Source organism: Hemicordylus capensis, chromosome 2, assembly GCF_027244095.1.
Source record: "Hemicordylus capensis ecotype Gifberg chromosome 2, rHemCap1.1.pri, whole genome shotgun sequence".
Lineage (NCBI taxonomy): Eukaryota > Metazoa > Chordata > Lepidosauria > Squamata > Cordylidae > Hemicordylus > Hemicordylus capensis.
In genome coordinates this window covers 44,330,825-44,349,328 of record NC_069658.1, presented here as the reverse complement: position 1 = coordinate 44,349,328, position 18,504 = coordinate 44,330,825, and positions in this window count along the sequence as shown.

The following is an 18,504-nucleotide window of genomic DNA, read 5'->3' as shown; positions in this document are numbered from 1 at the left end:
GCACTGGCTGCTAATTTGTTTCTGGATCCAATTCAAGATGCTGGCTATTATTGTTATTTATTTTATTTGATTTGATTTATATACTGCCCTTCCAAAAATTGCTCAGGGCAGTTTTGAAAGCCTTTAATGGTTTCAGGCCTGGATACCTGAAGGGCCGCCTGCTCCCAAATGGTTCTGCCTGCCCCAACAAGGTAATCAGAAGGGGCTTTGCTCCATGTGCCAACACTGAAGGATGTCCAGTTCTCCTTCACAAGGGACAGGGCTGCCTTGGTCACTGTCTGCAGGGTTTTGAGTGCTCTTCTGGTGGATGTCTGACTTGCTTGCTGCCTTTGAAAAGCAACTTAGTGTAGAATCTAGAGGGAAGAATTGTGGTATACAAGGCCAAGACAGTGGAATTGAAACAGGAATATTAATGGTTTAATGCAGTAGATCCCCACTGGTGTTCCTCCAGATGTTGCTGAACTACAACTCCCAGCATCTCCAGCCATAATAAATTGTAGCTGGGGATGCTAGGAGTTGTAGTTCAGCAACATCTGGAGGAACCCTGGTTGGGAACCACTGGTTTAATGAGACAGATATTATTTACAGAGAGGCAAATGCAGTCTGCCTTCAGTGCCCTTGCCGCTGGCTGTTTGTTAGCCCTGCCTCTACTCCAGGATTGGAATAAACGTAATGAAAGCACCATTCAAAAGCAGGCCTGGATCAAGGAATGGATTAAAACACACACACACACACACACAAAAACACTTAGGACCTTGTTGTTTGTTCAGATATTTGCCTCTTAGGGCTGCTGATCACTCTGTTCCCTGCTGCTTGGCCCTTGTATTTTTATGGTTTGTATTGTTCTTTTTAATGTTATTTTAATATAAAGTTTATGAATTTTATGTTGTATTTTAACAGTTGTAAACCATCTTGGGATAAGTCTTACAAAAGGTGGTATAGAAATCGAACTATACATAAACAAATAAAATTAACTTGTTACAGGAATTAGCTACGTTAATTAAAAGTTTGTTACTGGCCTTCTTTTCAAGAAGACTTTGCAGAAGAAGGTCGAAAATGTGTAGATTCTGGAATGATGACCAAAGTTTCCAATTGCAGCTGCAACTGTAGTTTTAAATGTGTGGCTTCTTATCTGACCTTGTGGGGTGTGATTAGTTTCACAGTCGTTGCCTGCAATTTTTACTATCTTGTTCCCACTTCTAGATAGTAGCCTGAGCACATGAGCCATGTCCAAAGCTGCTACTCACCAAGGCCAAGAGACTTCAAAATAAGACAACAGAAGCAACTCTGGATCCAGTTGTTTGCTGTGGAGACACAAGTGCAGAGAGGCTGCATCCTGTACTGGAAAAGGCAATCTCCTGCCCTAGAGTGAAAAGCTGCAATCAAGTCCAGTCTCAAATGCAGGATGTCTGAGCTCTTGAGAGCATTTGCGGGTGCACTGAATTAAATTTAGAGCTGTGCAAATCTGTCTGTGGACTTGTAAGCTTCACCTTTGAACTGGATTTGGAATGGGATTTGGATTCCTGACTTGTATTAACACCTGTGCCTTATGCATTTCATGCTAGCTAGCGATGAGCAAAAGTAGACGTCAAGGAAAGAGAGCTGATTGACCTGAAAAATGTGTCAGGGTAGCTGTGTAATTTACATATTTCCCATCACTGCAGGATAAAACCTTTAGTATTTCAGGAATTATGAGCAGAACTGGACAGTCATGAACTGGGCTGGCTCAAGGTCGTCAGGAGCCCCCAGAATGCTGTGGGCTCCCATCAGTGGTAAGTTTTACTTTGCTGGGAGGATGAGGAGCTCATTTGCTGTTTTCAGTGTTGCATCTCATTTGAACATAGTTAACTATCTTGAAGGGCCTTTAGTACGAAAGGTGCAATATCATTTAAATAATCAGCCTTCTCCTCCCACTCTGCCCAACAGGGAATAGGGAGGGTGGGGAGAGGAGCCAGACTGCCACTGCCTCTTCTATTCCCTCCTATGGGCTGATTCCTTCCTATTTGCTGATTCCCCATTGGTGAATGCTGGGAGGATGCATAGGGCTGTAGCCCCAGAGAAGGACTGCAACTCAGAGTTGGAGCATTTAGGGCCTTCTCTGTGGCAGCCCCAGGGCTCTGGAATGCATTCCCTGTCAAAATAAGAGCTTCTCCATCTCTGGATGCTTTGAAAAAGGCCCTTAAGACATATCTGTTTTCTCAGGCTATAAGTTAATTAATTAATTTTAAACGGCTTGTTCTATTTTGTAAAATTGTTTTAATCATTTTATCCTGTTCTATACTTGTATTTTAAATTATGTACACTGCCTCGGGATATACATGTGACCCCATCCAGAACCAGCTGATTAAAATTGTCTCCTGAGTTCCAACCCTGCACAATAAGCACAGCCATCTTATTTGGATTCAGTCTCAGTTTATTATCCCTCATCCAGCCCATCACCACCTCCAGGCAGGCATTTAGGGAGGTTATGCCTTCTCCTGATGATGTTGACATGGAGAAATAGATTTGGGAGTCATCAGCATACTGATAACACCCTGCACCAAATTTCCTGATCATCTCTCCCAGTGGTTTCATGTAGATGTTAAAAAGCACTGGAGACAGTCTGGAGCCCTGGGAGACGCCATATAAAAGTTCACGTTTTGAAGAACAGTCTCCAAGCAACATCATCTGGAATCTGTCCAAGAGGTAAGAGTGGAAACACTGCAAAGCAGTGCCTCCTATTCCCAATCCCTCAGACACTCCAGAAGGATGCTATGGTCGATAGTATTGAAAGCTGCCGAGAGATCCAAAAGGACCAACAGTGTCACACTCCCTCTGTCAATTCCACATTGGAAATCATCCACCACGCTGACCAAGGAAGTCTCCACCCCAATAGCCCTCCTGAAAACTAGTTTTGAATGGGTCTAGATAATGAGTTTCCTCCAAGACTGTCTGGAGCTGAAGGCCACCACCCTCTCAATTACCTTGCCCAACTACAGAAGGTTGGAGATGGGCCTGTAGTTGCTTAACTATGAAGGATCCATTGCAAGCTTCTTAGAAAAATTCTAATTATCACCCCCTTAAGAAGAAGAAGCATTCCTTCAGAGAAGCAATTATAATATCTACCAGGCCTACAACAACCCCCCTGTCAGATAGTATAAGTCATGTGGGACAAGGATCAAGAGAACAGGTGGTAGACCACACCATTCCAAGTAGCTTGTCCACATCTTCAGGAGTCACAAACTGGAAATGATCCAGCCTAACCTCATAAGAGGAGTTGCTAGACACCTCTGCATTAGGCTCTGCAATAATTGTGGGGGTCTGAGTCTAAGTCGGCCTGAATATGAGAGATGTTATCCACCACAAACAGTGGATAATATGTGCTTGTATTTTTGAGGGTCACAGTTGTTTTCAGAGCAAAGGCGAGATAGACTAAAATTGCCCCTCCGCTGAAGAGTGTGCTGCACATTTGCTGCTCTGGTGCTTGCTTAGTCTGGCTATCAACCTTTGGCAGTGGTGACTGCAACCTCAAAGGTTGGAAGGAGAGCATCCATCACTGAGTTTCCCGTCCATTAACTAATGGGAGAGGTTGCCAAGGGAAACAATCCCAAAGTGGTAGTTCCTCCTTCTCCCATTCTTCCCATGGACAAATGGGCTTCCTCCCAGAGGACCCCCCACATCATCACTTCACTGCAGGATCCTCTAGAAGGAAGGCTAGTTGTGGATGGGGAGGACAGGACATGGCAGCAGTGGTACGAGCCTCCTGGGTGCTCTACAGCTGCCACTGCACAAAGGTAGGCTTCAGGTTCCTCTGATGGGTGTGAACCCTCTGGCTGACCCTCAGGCATAGGAACATGGGAAGCTACCTTATACGGAGTCAGATCATCCATCTAGTCCAGTACTGTCTACACTGACTGCTGGCAACAGCTTTTCAAAGATTCAGGCTGGAGTCCCTGCCAGCCCCACCTGGAGATACCAGGGAGTGAAACTGGAACCTTCTGCATGCCAGCAGATGCTCTACCACTGAGCTACAGCCCTATCCCCTAAAGGGAATCTCTTACAGCGCTTACATGTAGTCATACATCCAAATGTGAGCTGCACTTGGCAGACCCTGCTTAGCAAAACAGGACAATTCTTGCCAGGTCTCCTCCCTATTTTGCGATTTTCTCCTGCAGGGAAAATATTTTTTAAAGTTCCACTGCCCTACACTGGATTCTAGAACTTCTGGGTCTGCCTGCCTCTCCTTTTCATTTGGCTGTGGATATAAAATGGGTTAATGGGCTGTCCTTTGCCCACGGTAATCTCTCTCAATTTTGCACCAGCCAAGCACTCAGTCCTGCGCTTGCCAAATCCACTGAAAACTTTGCTGTCTGCCACTGCTGCTGGAGTCCCCTGCCTCTTTGCTGGCCCTGCTGTGTTGTCTGTCATCATAAACAGGTGCTCACTCAACCAGCAATTTTAAGCAAGTAATAAAATAAACATGATCCAAAGCAAAGAGTTTCCTAACACATAGGGGTCTTAAGAGTCTCCTTTCCTTCTCCACAATTATTTATTCATTGTTAGCTGTGCAATTGCTATGCATCACCCTGCTCCCCATTCCTCTTCAGCAAAAATCTGTCTTCCTCGTGCAACATTTTGCCATGTGCATTCGTGTTATTAACAAAGAGTGTTGGGAAAATGTCATTTTCTCACGGTTTTCTTATGATGGCTAATCATGGCCAAGACATCTGCAAAGGGCAGTATGTCATCTGAATCCCCAGCAACACTGCCTGCAGGAATTAGAGAAGAAAATGGAATAGATCAATGGCTCCCAACCTGGGGGCCTCCAGATGTGGTTTAATGCAGTAGGTCCCCACCAGTGTTCCTCCAGAGGTTGCTAAACTACAGCTCCCATCATCCCCAGCCACAATAAACTATAGCTTGGGTTGGTGGGAATTGTAGTTCAGCAACATCTGGAACAGTGGGAACCACTGGAATAGATCACGGTCTGGAACCCTCATCGACCTCACTTCTTTCACTGTCAAGACTCTGGGCAAAGCCACTCAGCCAATTCTCAAGGGACAATTAAGCATCTATGGAGTTGTGCTCACAGATACCTCATAATATCAGCTTACTACTTACTAGCAGCTTACTGATAGAATACTATCAGCATTCAAAGATAATAGGCTGGTTCCCATGATTCTAATGAGGGTAGGACAAGCATCCTATACAGGTCCAGAAGCTGTGCACAATCCCATTTTTAGCCCACTTTCCTTAAGGAAAGTAGGCCTATGAGATCACCTGACTCTGTGTGTGTGTGTGTGCGTGTGTGTGTGTGTGCACCCCACACCCCTAAACTTCACAGTGCCTGTATCAATATGAACCAAATTGGGTACAGTTGTAGGGACATCTCAGTGCCGTAGTTTGTGATGATGTCATCTACCCAGATTCAAGATGGTAGACACGTGGACAAATTAGGCACAAGTGGGCTAACTTGTGAACCGCCTTAGCAATTTGAACCAAATTTGCTACAGCTGTCGGAATTATAGTGATTACATATAGGGATTAGTTCTTGTTTGATTATGCGCTTGTAAAAAGAAAAGTAGGAGGTGGGGGAAGTGATCATCTGCTTCTGCTGGGTAGGAGGGTATTTTTATCCTGTCTCATTAAACATCTGGATACAGCTGCTGGGTTCGACAGAATCCTCCTACCCGGTATGAGCCTCACACACAATCACTTCTCCCCACCTCCTACCCTGCTTTTTACGAGCACACAATAATGATAATTTTTAAAAAAAAAACAGAAGTGCACACAGCTCCTGAACCTGGACATGATGACACTTGTCTTACCCTAATTAGCATCATGAGAACCAACTTATAGAATAGTGGGAGGCATGAACTATTATTCTAAACACTATAGGCACAAACCAGAAGTATCATGTGGGAAGTGGGACATGTTCATCCCCTCTCAGTCTTGTGTTTCAATCCACATGCTATTCCACAGGAGCACCTACATCTCCAACCAGCTCATTGGATTCACAGTTTATATTGCTATAAACAACTAAATAGGCCTAAGTATAAGGTGTGCATAAAAATGCACAGAACGTTTGCTTAAAAAGAAAATTGTTGGCCCTATTCCCTCAGCTTTCTTGAAAGCTTAGCTGAAATTCTTCCATTACAAGATCATTAATGGTGGACAAGATTCCTCTCTGGGCCAACATTCTTCCACATGTGGCTGCAGGGAAGCACTGAGTGCATTCTAGAATATACTCTTGAGCAAAAATGAGGCTCAATAAATCTAGCTCATGTTTCATGTGAACTAACTGTGCACCCTACCTACAAAATCTTCTGCAATGTACAAGGGTTTCTCTTGGCAGACAATCAATATGGAAAAGACTCTGTGAAAATAGAAAGTTTAAACAATGGAAATCTGAGGTATTTTTAGCCTGCTTTCTGAAAGGAAGAAGGCTTATGAGACTACCATCTTTGTTTGGTTGCCCATGTACCCCCCTCTTAATAACTTTTGCATTTACATTTGAATGCCAACCAAATTCACAGCACATGTGAAGAAGGTTCTAGAGGACCTTGATGGGGTAACCCATGAGTTGACAGTTGCATACGAACCAAATTCACAGCACATGGGAGGCGGTCATATATGACTCCGATGGGGATATTTTTTGCTAATCCACCATGCTGTTTCAAAATGGTGGCCACTCAAAGTATAGACAGCACCCCTTTGTAAGTTATGTGCTGACAGTTTGATACTTACAGAATCCACAACAAATGGCAGGGGATCCTAGGTAAGAGTCACCAAGTTGTTAGTGGGAGAAAATAGGCTGGCTCTATGTGTTCAAAAAAGAAAAGAGCCACAACAAATGCTCTTAACATTAGCATTGCATTTTTGCAACCTTGAATGCACACCTGTGTGGGCCTTTGCTTAAGCTTGCCCTTCATAGTTGCATCCCCAAAACAAAATCTCAAATGACAGTCCCGGGCAAAACAGTCAACCAGCACCGTACACACAAGCCTCATTCACATGTAAGATGAAACCAGAGTATGCTGAACCTGTAGTTAATTTTTGTAACTGTGCATTGCATAGCAGACGTTCATCCAACTGCTTCCCACTGCTTCCCAGCAACCTCTGGTTTCAGGGTAGAAAAGCCACTCCCTTTTCCTTGTCCACTGAGGCAGCATCCCAGCAAGCTCCATAGCACTAGCATCTCCAGACTGTGGGCAAGGCATCAGCACATTAACAGGGTGGCAGACACTGGCCACAATCTTCAAGGGGGCGTGCCAAGTGCAATCATGCCATTTCAGAATTAATGGACCACCCAACCTCAGCAAGGAAAGGGCATTTATATCCCTTTAAATGGCATGCAAGCCCTTCTTTTGACAGCAATTGCACTGCTGCGCTCATAAGAGCCCTGTAGCCAAACAGTCTTGCACAAGTACAATTGCTGGCAATGGAGAGGGGTGTGTGCCGAGGGGCACAATTTTTCTGTTACTACAGGAAGGGGACATGCCCACTTCTTAGGAAGGAATATGTATATGAGGAAGGGCAAAGGATCCTGGGGTCTGGTCCATTGTGACCAAGGATGTTCTTGCAATGGCCGGCCCCAGCAAACCAGTCCAGGGACACCAAACCACACCCCTGTCCCCAGGTCGGCTTGACAGCCAGGAATTGGCTCTCTCATGAGAGGGACAGTCTACTGGGGAGGACCTGAGGCTCCTTCAGTCCTTCGTTGGACTGTGCTCTCATAAGGTAGGCCAGCCAAATAAATGGGGCCCCACTTGTGTTGACCCCTTGTTCTCTCTGGTTAATAATAGAACTTGTACACAGCAACCCCCTCCTCTACAGGCAACCTTACTTGCACCCAAAGGGGAATTTGCAACTCCATGTGTCGAGGCGATCCCAGGTGGGCAGACTAGGGAAACAACGGGACAGGGAATAAATCCTAACACTCTTTCAAATTTCATGGTTCGAACCCACATTGTGGCATATGCAGATCAGTTACCACAGGGAATTATGGGAGAGGGGAGCCCCAATTATCAGTGACCCCAGGAGAGTAGGGTCACTGTTCCAGGGGAAAATAAAGATGGATATGTCCCAGTGGGTGGCTGGACTGGCAGAGGGCCTGCTTGGACAGTTTCTTTGTGGTAGTTGCCAAGACAGGGAGAGGTGTGACAGGGTACCAGTCACCATGGTTGTGCCAAGCAACCAGGCAGGGTGGCATCTGCTGTCTGGCCCTCATGCGTGTCTCCATGGCCTAACACTCTCATGAGAGGGAGGTCCATGGGAGAAGGGCTATCATTGCATATTAATAGCAATTCTGCCCAATCCCCCTGCATCTCAGATGGCTCTTCTCATTGGAGTTGTGAATGGGTATCCCCATGGTCTTCCACTTTCATGAGAGAGCAGTCTGCTCCAGTGCAGCATCCATCATCATCACAGAGGAGGAATCTCTCTTGTCACTTGAGGCAATGTTGCTCCTGTTGGACAGTTCTTTGCATATTAGCACTTACAATAGCAATAGCACTTACATTTATATACCGCTCTATAGCCGGAGCTCTCTAAGTGGTTTACAATGATTTTAGCATATTGCCCCCAACATTCTGGGTACTCTGGGTACTCTGGGTATATTAATAGCAATTCTGCCCAATCCCCCTGCCCTTCAGATGGTTCTTCTCATGAGCTGTGAATGGGTATCCCCTTGGTCCGCTCAAGAGCAGCATCCATCATCATCACAGAGAAGGAATCTCTCCTGTCGCTCAAGGCAATGTTGCTCCTGTTGGACAGTTCTTATGAAAAAGCCTAGGGACAATACACATTAACCCAAGAGGCTGGGGCAGGTCTCCCTTCCCAAATTTATTGTACAAAAAATAGAGCTGAAGCATTCAAGCATTCCTGTGTGTGGCTGTCTTTGAAACTCAACCCCAGATATCGCTGCTCTACCATATGTTATCTTCCCAGCAAGCTAATGTGGATGCCCTGTTTATGTTGCCACTGTTACTGCATGTGCTTGTGGACATACTTCTTTATCCATTCATTTTTGGAGAGCAGAGAACACAGTGCCCATCTTGGCGTCCTGTCCCCTTTCTCTCCTGATTGCTAGGAGGGACACAGTGGGGAGAGGGCATTCCCCCATGTGACTTTTCCATTTGATAGGCTTAGAAGCTTGGGAAGGGATGTGGCATCCCTGTTGCCAGGCAACGGCTTGTGTAGCTTAGAGACAGGAGGCAGAGCAAGTGCTCACAGAGGCAGCCATCAAGAAGCATGGCAATCATGGAGCGGGCATGTTCTCTGGGCAGGTCTGGGCCATCCTATGATTATGGTTCCAGAAACGGCATGAAATGACGGTGATGGCATTGTCTATGTTCAGGCATAATGCTGCTGTTGCAAAACCTCAGCTTGGCACAGCGAAACTTACTGCAAACTGAAGGTTAAATTGGAGTTTGGCAAGGGAAACCACCGGTCCCTTTGACCACGAAACTGCAGTTTCATGCATTCGGACATACAGGAATTCCAACCTCTGCCACATTTAATTGCCGTTTCGTGTTAAGTGAGAATGGGTCCAGAACTTTCAGTATTTTCATTTCACCTTCCTCTTCACCAATGGCCTTTCTTTATCCATATTCTGTTTGCATTTGAGAAGAGAAATATGAGCTATCCTATTCCTTTAAAAATGTACAGTATTTGCTCTTTTGGTTTGCAGACCACTTGGACTGTGACTGAAAATGTGCTCCCTCTCCTGATGGACTTAAGAGTGAGGGTTTATTTTTTCACTGTGTTTGCCTGCCAAGCTGATTCTACCACCCACAGAGCACAAATGCCTGAAGGGTATGTGGGCTGCAAAGAGAGAAACATATGGCTGCTTTTCTTTAATTCATTTCTATTGAAAAGCAGCTTTCGCTGCATGTTCAGCTTGGGGTGACTTTGATTGTTGTGACTGCCTTGCTCTACCCACTTCTCAATGCATTAATTAATTTTGTTGCATAACAAATCCCATCTGCCTGTTAAGGCAAGGTCATATCATACCTGACCCATGGAAAGACTAAAGGAAGTATCTGAACTGTCTGTTGCAGAATATGGCTTCTCGCCAGGTGGGAATACTTGTGTTACCTATTGATTTCTAGGGGTAAATCAGATCTGACTGAAGAGCCTCTGTGACTTCTCCAAAGTTGTCCAAAAGATCTTGGGTCTACACCAATGAAGAGGAGGTTTCAGGAGTGTCTTGAAGTCCCCAGTAAAAATCAGTGAAAGTGCATGTTGAGAGAGAGAGAGGAATACGATTAGGGAAACAGAGATGAAAGATAGGCATTCACCATAGAGCTACAAATGCTTCATAAATCAATACAAATTCTTTTATGACTTGCATGGAATTTGGATTTTGAGTTTATTGCAATTGCAGAGCTACTCTGAATGGCTGCCCAATTTAATTCCAATGCAGGTACTTTTTCTGAGCCCGTAATATATATTTGTTTCATGCCTATTCTCCAGGTTATTTTATTGCTTGCTTTACAGGAAAAAAAACATTTTATAACTGCAATCAATCAAGACTCCTGTCTGCTTGTTAAATCAAAAACGGTACATACCAGAAAGTAAGATATTTGAGGTCATGGTTGTTGTTTTTTTAAAAAAACAGCCTCAGTTTTCTTTGCTTCTAGCAACTACATTGTCTGGATTTAGCTTGGCCATCGTATAACTCTGCTTCCCCATTCCCCAGAGTTGTGGCAATTTGAATGAATTATCAAACCTGTTCCACACACTTTCTGTTTTTTGTTTTGTTTTGTTTGTTTGTTTGTCATTTTGGTTTCCCAAGTCCTCCTGGTTGGGAAGCACAGCATCCCCTTGGACTGCCTATGACATAAAACAATCTGAAAAGCACTCACAGCATATAACTGGTTTTGAATTTATAATGAAAAAGACTCCTGCATTGCTGATTAACAGAGCTTTTATTTATTAAAATTTCATGCCATCCAGAATGTTGTGTGATCACACCAGCTTGATTCTCAGGCAACATCTTATGCATAGTAATGAAAAGAATTCTTCTTTAAATACAACACACATCCTACGACTCACCACCAGATTGCCTTTAATCTATTTATTTTCTAGATAGGAATATTTTCTCTGCCTTTTCCCCCTTCCTTGAAAAAATTGTGGGTTTGGTTTTTTTTCTTCATTTTTTGAAACATGCTACTGAATCATAATATGAGTAAGAAGCAGGGAAACACGCAAATGGAAAATCATGGGCATCATTTACATTGTTTTGTACTAGCAGAAGAAATATTTTCTAGGCAACACATTTTTCTAGCTTCTAGCTCCCCCTGTCCCTTTACTATAGGGTGAGAAGACTCAGATAAGTCCCTTTCTTAGAGGCAAGTCATACAATCAGCAGAACTGCATTTGCAGGACTTACAGCAGACCTTTCTACACTGTACCTTTTCAAATAGCAGGTGAGAAATTACCACTTTAAAGCCATCTCACATAGTTCACATGCAGCTGTGCACACTAACTTGCACACAGCAAATTAGCCTGTCAAGGAAAAGCCGAGGTTAGAAACATTCTCCTTGACAAGCTATTGTCATTCAATAGGAGCATTCACCTGTGGTCTGAAATGGTATATGCCAGCAAGAGCAGCATTATACAGTTCTGCTGCTCATTTGCTCTAATCTTGGATTTCTCCACATCTGGATAAGAGTGTGCAGGGAACCAGGTTTGGTGGTTCGGTTCGAATTTGAACCGAATTTGAACTGAACCACTGGTCCATGAGAGGGCACCTTACTGGCTTCGGTGGTGGCTCCTCTAAACCCACCAGCATGCCTCCCCAGCCATACGGGCCAGCAGCCACCCAGTTCTAGCCTCTGCGGATGCACAAAGGCCATTTGTGTTGCCTCCATGCATGCACAGAGATCGCACAAATGGCCTTCGTGCATCTGCAGAGGCTGGAACTGGGCTGCCGCCAACCCACACTACTGGAGGAGAGTGCCAGTGGGGTTTATGTATGTATGTATGTATTTATTTAACATATTTCTATACCACCCAAAAATTTAGAGGAGCTGCCGCCACACTGCCAAAGCTGGTAATGTGCCATCTCTCTGCTGCCCCCAACCACTCTTAGAAGTTTTTTAAAAGCAGGGTTCCCCTTTGCTTGTAAAGGGGAATCATCACCGGATTCTCCTTTACAAGCATAGCCCTTGAACCAGTTCGAACCAGTCCGTATTGGACAGGGCCTGGTCTGGTTCAAACTCAGACAAGTTGCCTTATTTTGGAGGCCAGTTCAATTCAAGTTCTACCTGGTCAAACCAGTTCTGCATCTGGACATCAGTACACATTTGAAAATAATATCTGTGTGTAAATTGTAATTTGCAATGTTTATTTCCAATCCCCTCTTATCTTACTCCTTTACCATTATTTATTTTCCCACTCATCCCTTGCTGATGAGGAATTTTAAAAATGCAGTGTGTATTCAAATATGGAAAACACCAAAAGCTGAAGTTATTAAGCCGCAGAAACCAGTTTCCTAAAATCATGGCCACGCAATGTACAAAACCATACAGGTTTTATAGCTCCATTGCAGTCCTATTTATGGAACGATAATATTCCATTTATGAATGGAAATGTCATGGAAACAATAGAAGGGGGAAGACCTGTTGGCATTTTATGTAGAGGATCAAGATGTTTATTTAACCTCGGGAATTCGTGAAATCTGCCTCATTGATGAAGAGATGATGGGCCAAAGTACATGCTATATTAAGTCCATAATTAGTACTGATGGGCTTAACTTAGTTTAGTGGGGATGCCCACAAGCAGTCCCCCTTTATCACAAATGCGACAACCAGCATGAGGAGAAGGTGAATACTACCTCATTTTTTTAGTTTTCTTGGAGGACAGAGCTTAAAACCTTTAATAATCTGACAACTGCAGCTAAGACCTAGCTTTCAAGTAAACTACTACTTCTGCTACTATGAATATTTATATACCGCTCTTCAACAAACCTCTCAAAGAAAAATATGTAGAAAAATAAATAATACATAAGGAGCTTTCAAGTGAACAAGCTCTATATATTCTAAATTGCCAATAAAACCAGTTATGAAGGTTGAATGCTGGCAAGGAACGGGGTGCATCCCAGTATATTGCATGGAGTGTGGCATGTATGACTATCTGCCTGAGGCGCAGAAGTTGTGGGTGTGCACTTGGTGCAAAGATTTCCTGGCTCTCGGGGAACAGGTTTGTTCCCTTGAAACCAAGGTGGTTGCCCTGGAGAAGCTCTGAGAGGCAGTGAGTTATGTGGATGAGACCCTCAGGAATGTGATAGAGGCATCCCACTCCCAGGCTGACAGCTTCTCTGCTGCCATGGAGTATGAAGGTCTCGGGGAAGGAGGACATCAGTCTGAGGAAGAGGGTAATGTTCCCTTAGAAGGGACCCCTCACTTGGGTGATGTGCCCATATCCTCTCACACAGAGGATACACCTCCAGAGGTTGGGGGCCTCCCATTACTGGGTGATTCAATCATTAGGGGCATAGAGGGGTGGGTTTGTAACCAACATGTAGACTGCACAGTGACATGCCTGACTAGTGTGAAGGTTGTGGACATCACACAGCATCTAGATAGGCTGTTAGGCAGACTTGGGGAGAAGTCAGATGAGGTGGTGCATGTCAGCACCAACAATGTTGGTAAATGCAGTTGGGAAGCCCTAGAAGCCCAATTTAGGCTCCTAGGTAACATACTGAAATCCAGGACCCCAAAGTTCTCTAAAGTGTTCTCTAAAGTGCTACCTGTTCCATGCAAAGGGCCAGCAAAACAGGTAGAGCTGAAGGGTCTCAATGCATTGGATGAAATGGTGGTGCAGGAGTTGGGGTTTAGATTTGTTAGGCTCTGGGATACATTTGTTAGGCTCTGGGATACATACATAAGGAAGTCCAACAGAGATTGCATCTGTCTTTACACTGGAGAATACCATTCTGGAACTGAGCTTCTCAGGCTTGGAGGCTGAAGACCTGGGTCAGTTTGAGGTGATGAAAGAAGATGTTCTAAATGGTCTTCAAAAACAAACCCCAGAGCCAGATGGCATCCACCCAAGAGTACTGAAGGAATTTAAATGTGAAATTGCTGATCTTCTAGCAAAAATATGTAACTTGTCCCTACAATAAGGCTCTGTACCAGAGGACTGGAAAGTAGCCAATGTAACCCCGATTTTCAAAAAGGGATGCAGGGGGAATCTAGGAAACTACAGGCCAGTTAGCTTAACTTTACTGGGTAAATTGATGGAAAGCATACTTAAGGACTAAATTGTTAAACATATAAAACAGGCTTTGCTGAAGGAGAACCAGCATGGTTTCTGCAAGGGCAAGTCTTGCCTCACCAACCTTTTGAAGTTCTTTGAGAGTGTCAACAGGCATGTGGATAAAGATGATCTGGTGGACATAGTATACCTGGACTTCTAAAAAGCTTCTGACATAGTTCCCCATCAAAGGCTCTTGAGTAAACTTAGCAGTCAGGGATAAGAGGATAGGTTCATGTGTGGATTGGTAACTGGTTGATGGACAGGAAGCAGATGGTAGGAATAAATCACAATGTTTTACAATGGACCGGGTCTCACGATCAGTGAGACCCGGTTTGGGGCAGTGAGCGGGAAGAGCGAGCTAAGCCCGCTCTCCCCGCTCATGAGCGGGCAGGGAGCCCTGGGCGGCCGGATCAGCCGGCCACACGATGGCCGGCCCTGTGATGGAACCGGTGGGGGGGTGGGGGAAGCGGGGACACGCAGCCCCCACAAGCCCCAGTAGCGAGCACGCAGGGCATACTGGGGAGACCCCCGGAGCCGGGAGGCGGCTACTCACAATCTGAACACGGTGCGGCTACTCACGATCCTAAAAAGCAGGTTTGCTGGAAACCTGGAAATGTTGACTTTCCAATATGCATTTTCCTAGAGCAAGTAAACATACATTTATGTCGATATCACAAATCTCTACATTTATATTATCTCACAATATCTTATCTCCTTACCAGGGACATTGGAAGAATTTTACAGTTAGGGACACATTAACAGAATTGTGAGATTAAATTTTCTAATAAAATGGCTTATATTTGATCAACCAAGGAGTACTCTTTAAAGACAAAGTCCAGTATTAGTGACAAATGCAGACTACTTAAAGCCAGCAAAAACTAGGAGACAAGAAATATAGGACCAATAAAATTGGGATGGTTGCATGGAAAAGACCATTTGAATCTGATCTCTGACTTACCCTTTCTTCTCTGACTCTCCCTTTCACTAATTAAAAATATATATTGTAGAACTTGGACTTGGGAACCATAGCAGGCAGGGCGGCCCTTGGTCAGACTGAATAGGATAAGCTTCCCCCTGGATTTTTAAAAACATACTTGTGAAGGAAGCCAGTTGCCTGATTCAGCCGTGAGGGAAACTCCCTTTAGATTTTTATTTTTAAACAAATACGTAGGAACTTGGACAGGTCATGTGGAGACAGAGGATGAGGTTTCTTTCTGTGGCCGGGCTCTCTTCCTTCCAGCCTAGACACTTGTTCCATCTCTTACCAGGAACTATCCCTACCCAGTAACCCCTCGGAATGGTTCTGTTTCTAGAAACACACAGCCCTGTGTTCCACAAGGCAGCCAGGCTTGTATTGTGTTTGCACACCGAGTCCACCACAGTCCTGTTCCACAAATTCCTAAAACAAATGAAATGGGGGGGGGGGGAGAAAGTGAAACATGTGAGGCAGCTGATTATCCAAAATCATGAATCAGCCACAAAATACCATCAGGAGTAGCTAGTTCAACACCACACTCCCTCAAGCAGCCCGTTTGGGATTCTTCATTGTCTTGTTGCTAATGATGTTTATTAATTTCTCAAGGTGGTAAATGCCAGAGCTATTATTCCTGTGTTAAGACAGCTTGCTGTTGACATTCCCTGTTTCTTGCCTCTTCCTTGCGGCAATGAGGCATTCATGGATATGAGGAGGGAGGTTTTGCATAATTTCATTATGCAACATGATGTGAGGGGGTGTGGGGCAGGGAAAGAAACAAATGGCATTAAAGAATCTTGCGTATTCTGTTGTGAGCTAGGAAGCAACCCACTGCCCTCCCCACCCCCACCCCGTGCCAAATGAGCTTAAGCACACTTAATTCTGCACTGACGTGTAGCCATAAATGTTTCATGGACTGTAGTAACAGACGATCACAATTTATTTCAGTTAGAACTATTGCCTTTGTCAACTTTCCCTCCGTTATTGTCTCCTCTTCTCTTTAATTTCAATAACACATGGGGATAAAAACAACATCCGATTTTAACAAATTGTTAAAAGCCAGAACTTAAGAATAACCTTGCGAAATCAAGCCAGCCCTATCTAGCCCAGCACCCCAGCAGCCTAGATGCCCATGGGAAGCACAAGATGATATAGACACATCCATCCTCCATTTGGTTCCAGCACCTGCTATTCAGAGGCGTACTGCCTCTGAAAAGTTCCATATCTGGAATGTCATGGTAAGTAATTATACTTATTTATTTAGACCACTGGTTGTTAAAGATGTGGACGAACCAAGGTTTGTGCTCCGGTTCAAGGCCAAACCAGTCCAGGTTGCTGCCAAACCAGTTCAAGTGCAGCGGTGAGTGGGACCTTTAAAAGTTAGTGCAGAAGATCCTCACCTGCTCGCCCACCACTACATGCAGCTCCCTGCAACAGCCCATGTGTGGTGCCGGGACGCACATGGCCTCCGCGCATGCGTGGATGCCATTTATTTGGTCAGCATGGTGTATGGCACATGCGCAGAGGCCATGTGTGTGCTGGCACCGCTCGCGGGCTGTTGGGAAGAGTGGCACAGCAACAGGAAGTTGCATGGAGCGGCGGGCGAGCAGGTAAGGACCGGCTGTACTGTTAAAGGTCCTGCTCACAGACCCCGCCCCCGCCCCGGTACCACACTTGAACCAGCGGCAACCCGAATAGGTTCAGCCTGGATGCAAGGCACAAACCTTAGTTTGTGCACATTTCGACTAGTTGTAATAAAAAGCTATAATGGCTAATATCCCTCAATAGACCTATACTCCATTAATTTGCTTTTTAAACAAAAAAAAGCAATCAAAGCTAATGAACATCGCCATATCTTGGGGCATTTATTTATGTCTTCCCATGTTTGCATCTCCTTTCAACAAAAGAGCATCAGGGCAGCAGACCATGGATTAAAAACAGTAACAATATAAAATACAAGAAGATCACAACAAACAACATTGGGAATATAAAACCATATTAGATGCAGCAGTATTTTCCATCAAGCCCTCCCCCACACCCTCTGAATAAGACATTGTAAACCTGACAAAATGAATAGGTCTTCAAAGGCTGGGAGGGAAGGCTGGGAGGGAAAGTGCAATGCAAACCTTCTGTGGGAGAGAGTTCCAAACCCTGGGGGCCACCCCAGAAAAGGCCTTGTTCCACATCCATTGACTCCATTGGATCAGAAAACAGTGATAAAGAGCTAGGTATCATCCACATATTGATGACACTGCATCCCAAAACTCCTGACAATTTTTCCCAGTGGTTTCATGACAGCTGTTTATTTTATTTATATAAAACATTTATATCCTGCTTTTCCTACACTCAAAATGGTGCACAACATTGGTAAAAACAGTACATCATCACCATGAAATCTGTAGCCGTCCCTGTAGGAGGCGCCTTGGCTCAGCCATTAAAGTTGCCATGACAATAAGAGACTGAATCCAGATAAGATGAAGGTACTCAATGGGCAGGGTCGGAACTCAGGAGATGAGTTTGAGCTACCTGTTCTGGATGGGGTCACGCTTCCCAGAAGGGACAGGTATGCAGTCTGGGGGTGCTTCTGGACACAAAACTCTCCCTGGTGTCCCAGGTTGAGGCAGTGGCCAGAAGTGCTTTCTATCAGCTATGGCTGATACGCCAGCTGCATCCATTTCATGAGATAAACAACCTCAGAACAGTAGTAAATATGCTGGTATCCTCCAGACTAGATTACTGCAATGTGCTCTATGTGGGGCTGCCTTCATATCTAGTCCGGAAACTACAGTTGGTCCAGAATGCAGCAGCCAGGTTGATCTCTGGGTCATCTCGGAGAGACCATATTACTCCCACATTGAAAGATCTACACTGGCTGCCGATAAGTTTCCAAGCAAAATAGAAGGTGCTGGTTATTACCTATAAAACCCTAAATGGCTTGGGCCCTGGGTATTTAAGATAATGTCTTCTTCGTTATGAGCCCCACCGCCCATTGAGATCATCAGGAGAGGTCCGTCTGCAGTTGCCACCAGCTCATTTGGTGGCTATTCAGCGACAGGCCTTCTTCACTGCTGCCCCAGAGCTTTGGAACATGCTCCCTGCTGAAATAAGAGCTCCCCATCTCTGACAACTTTTTAAAAGTCTTTAAAGACGCACCTATTCACCCAGACTTTTAATTAAATATTGTTTTAACAGTTTTAACGTTGTTTTAAAATGTAGTTTAAAATTTAAATTATCTTTTAACTTTTACTTTGTTATTTATTTTGTTTTAAGTACAGTTTTAAGTTGAT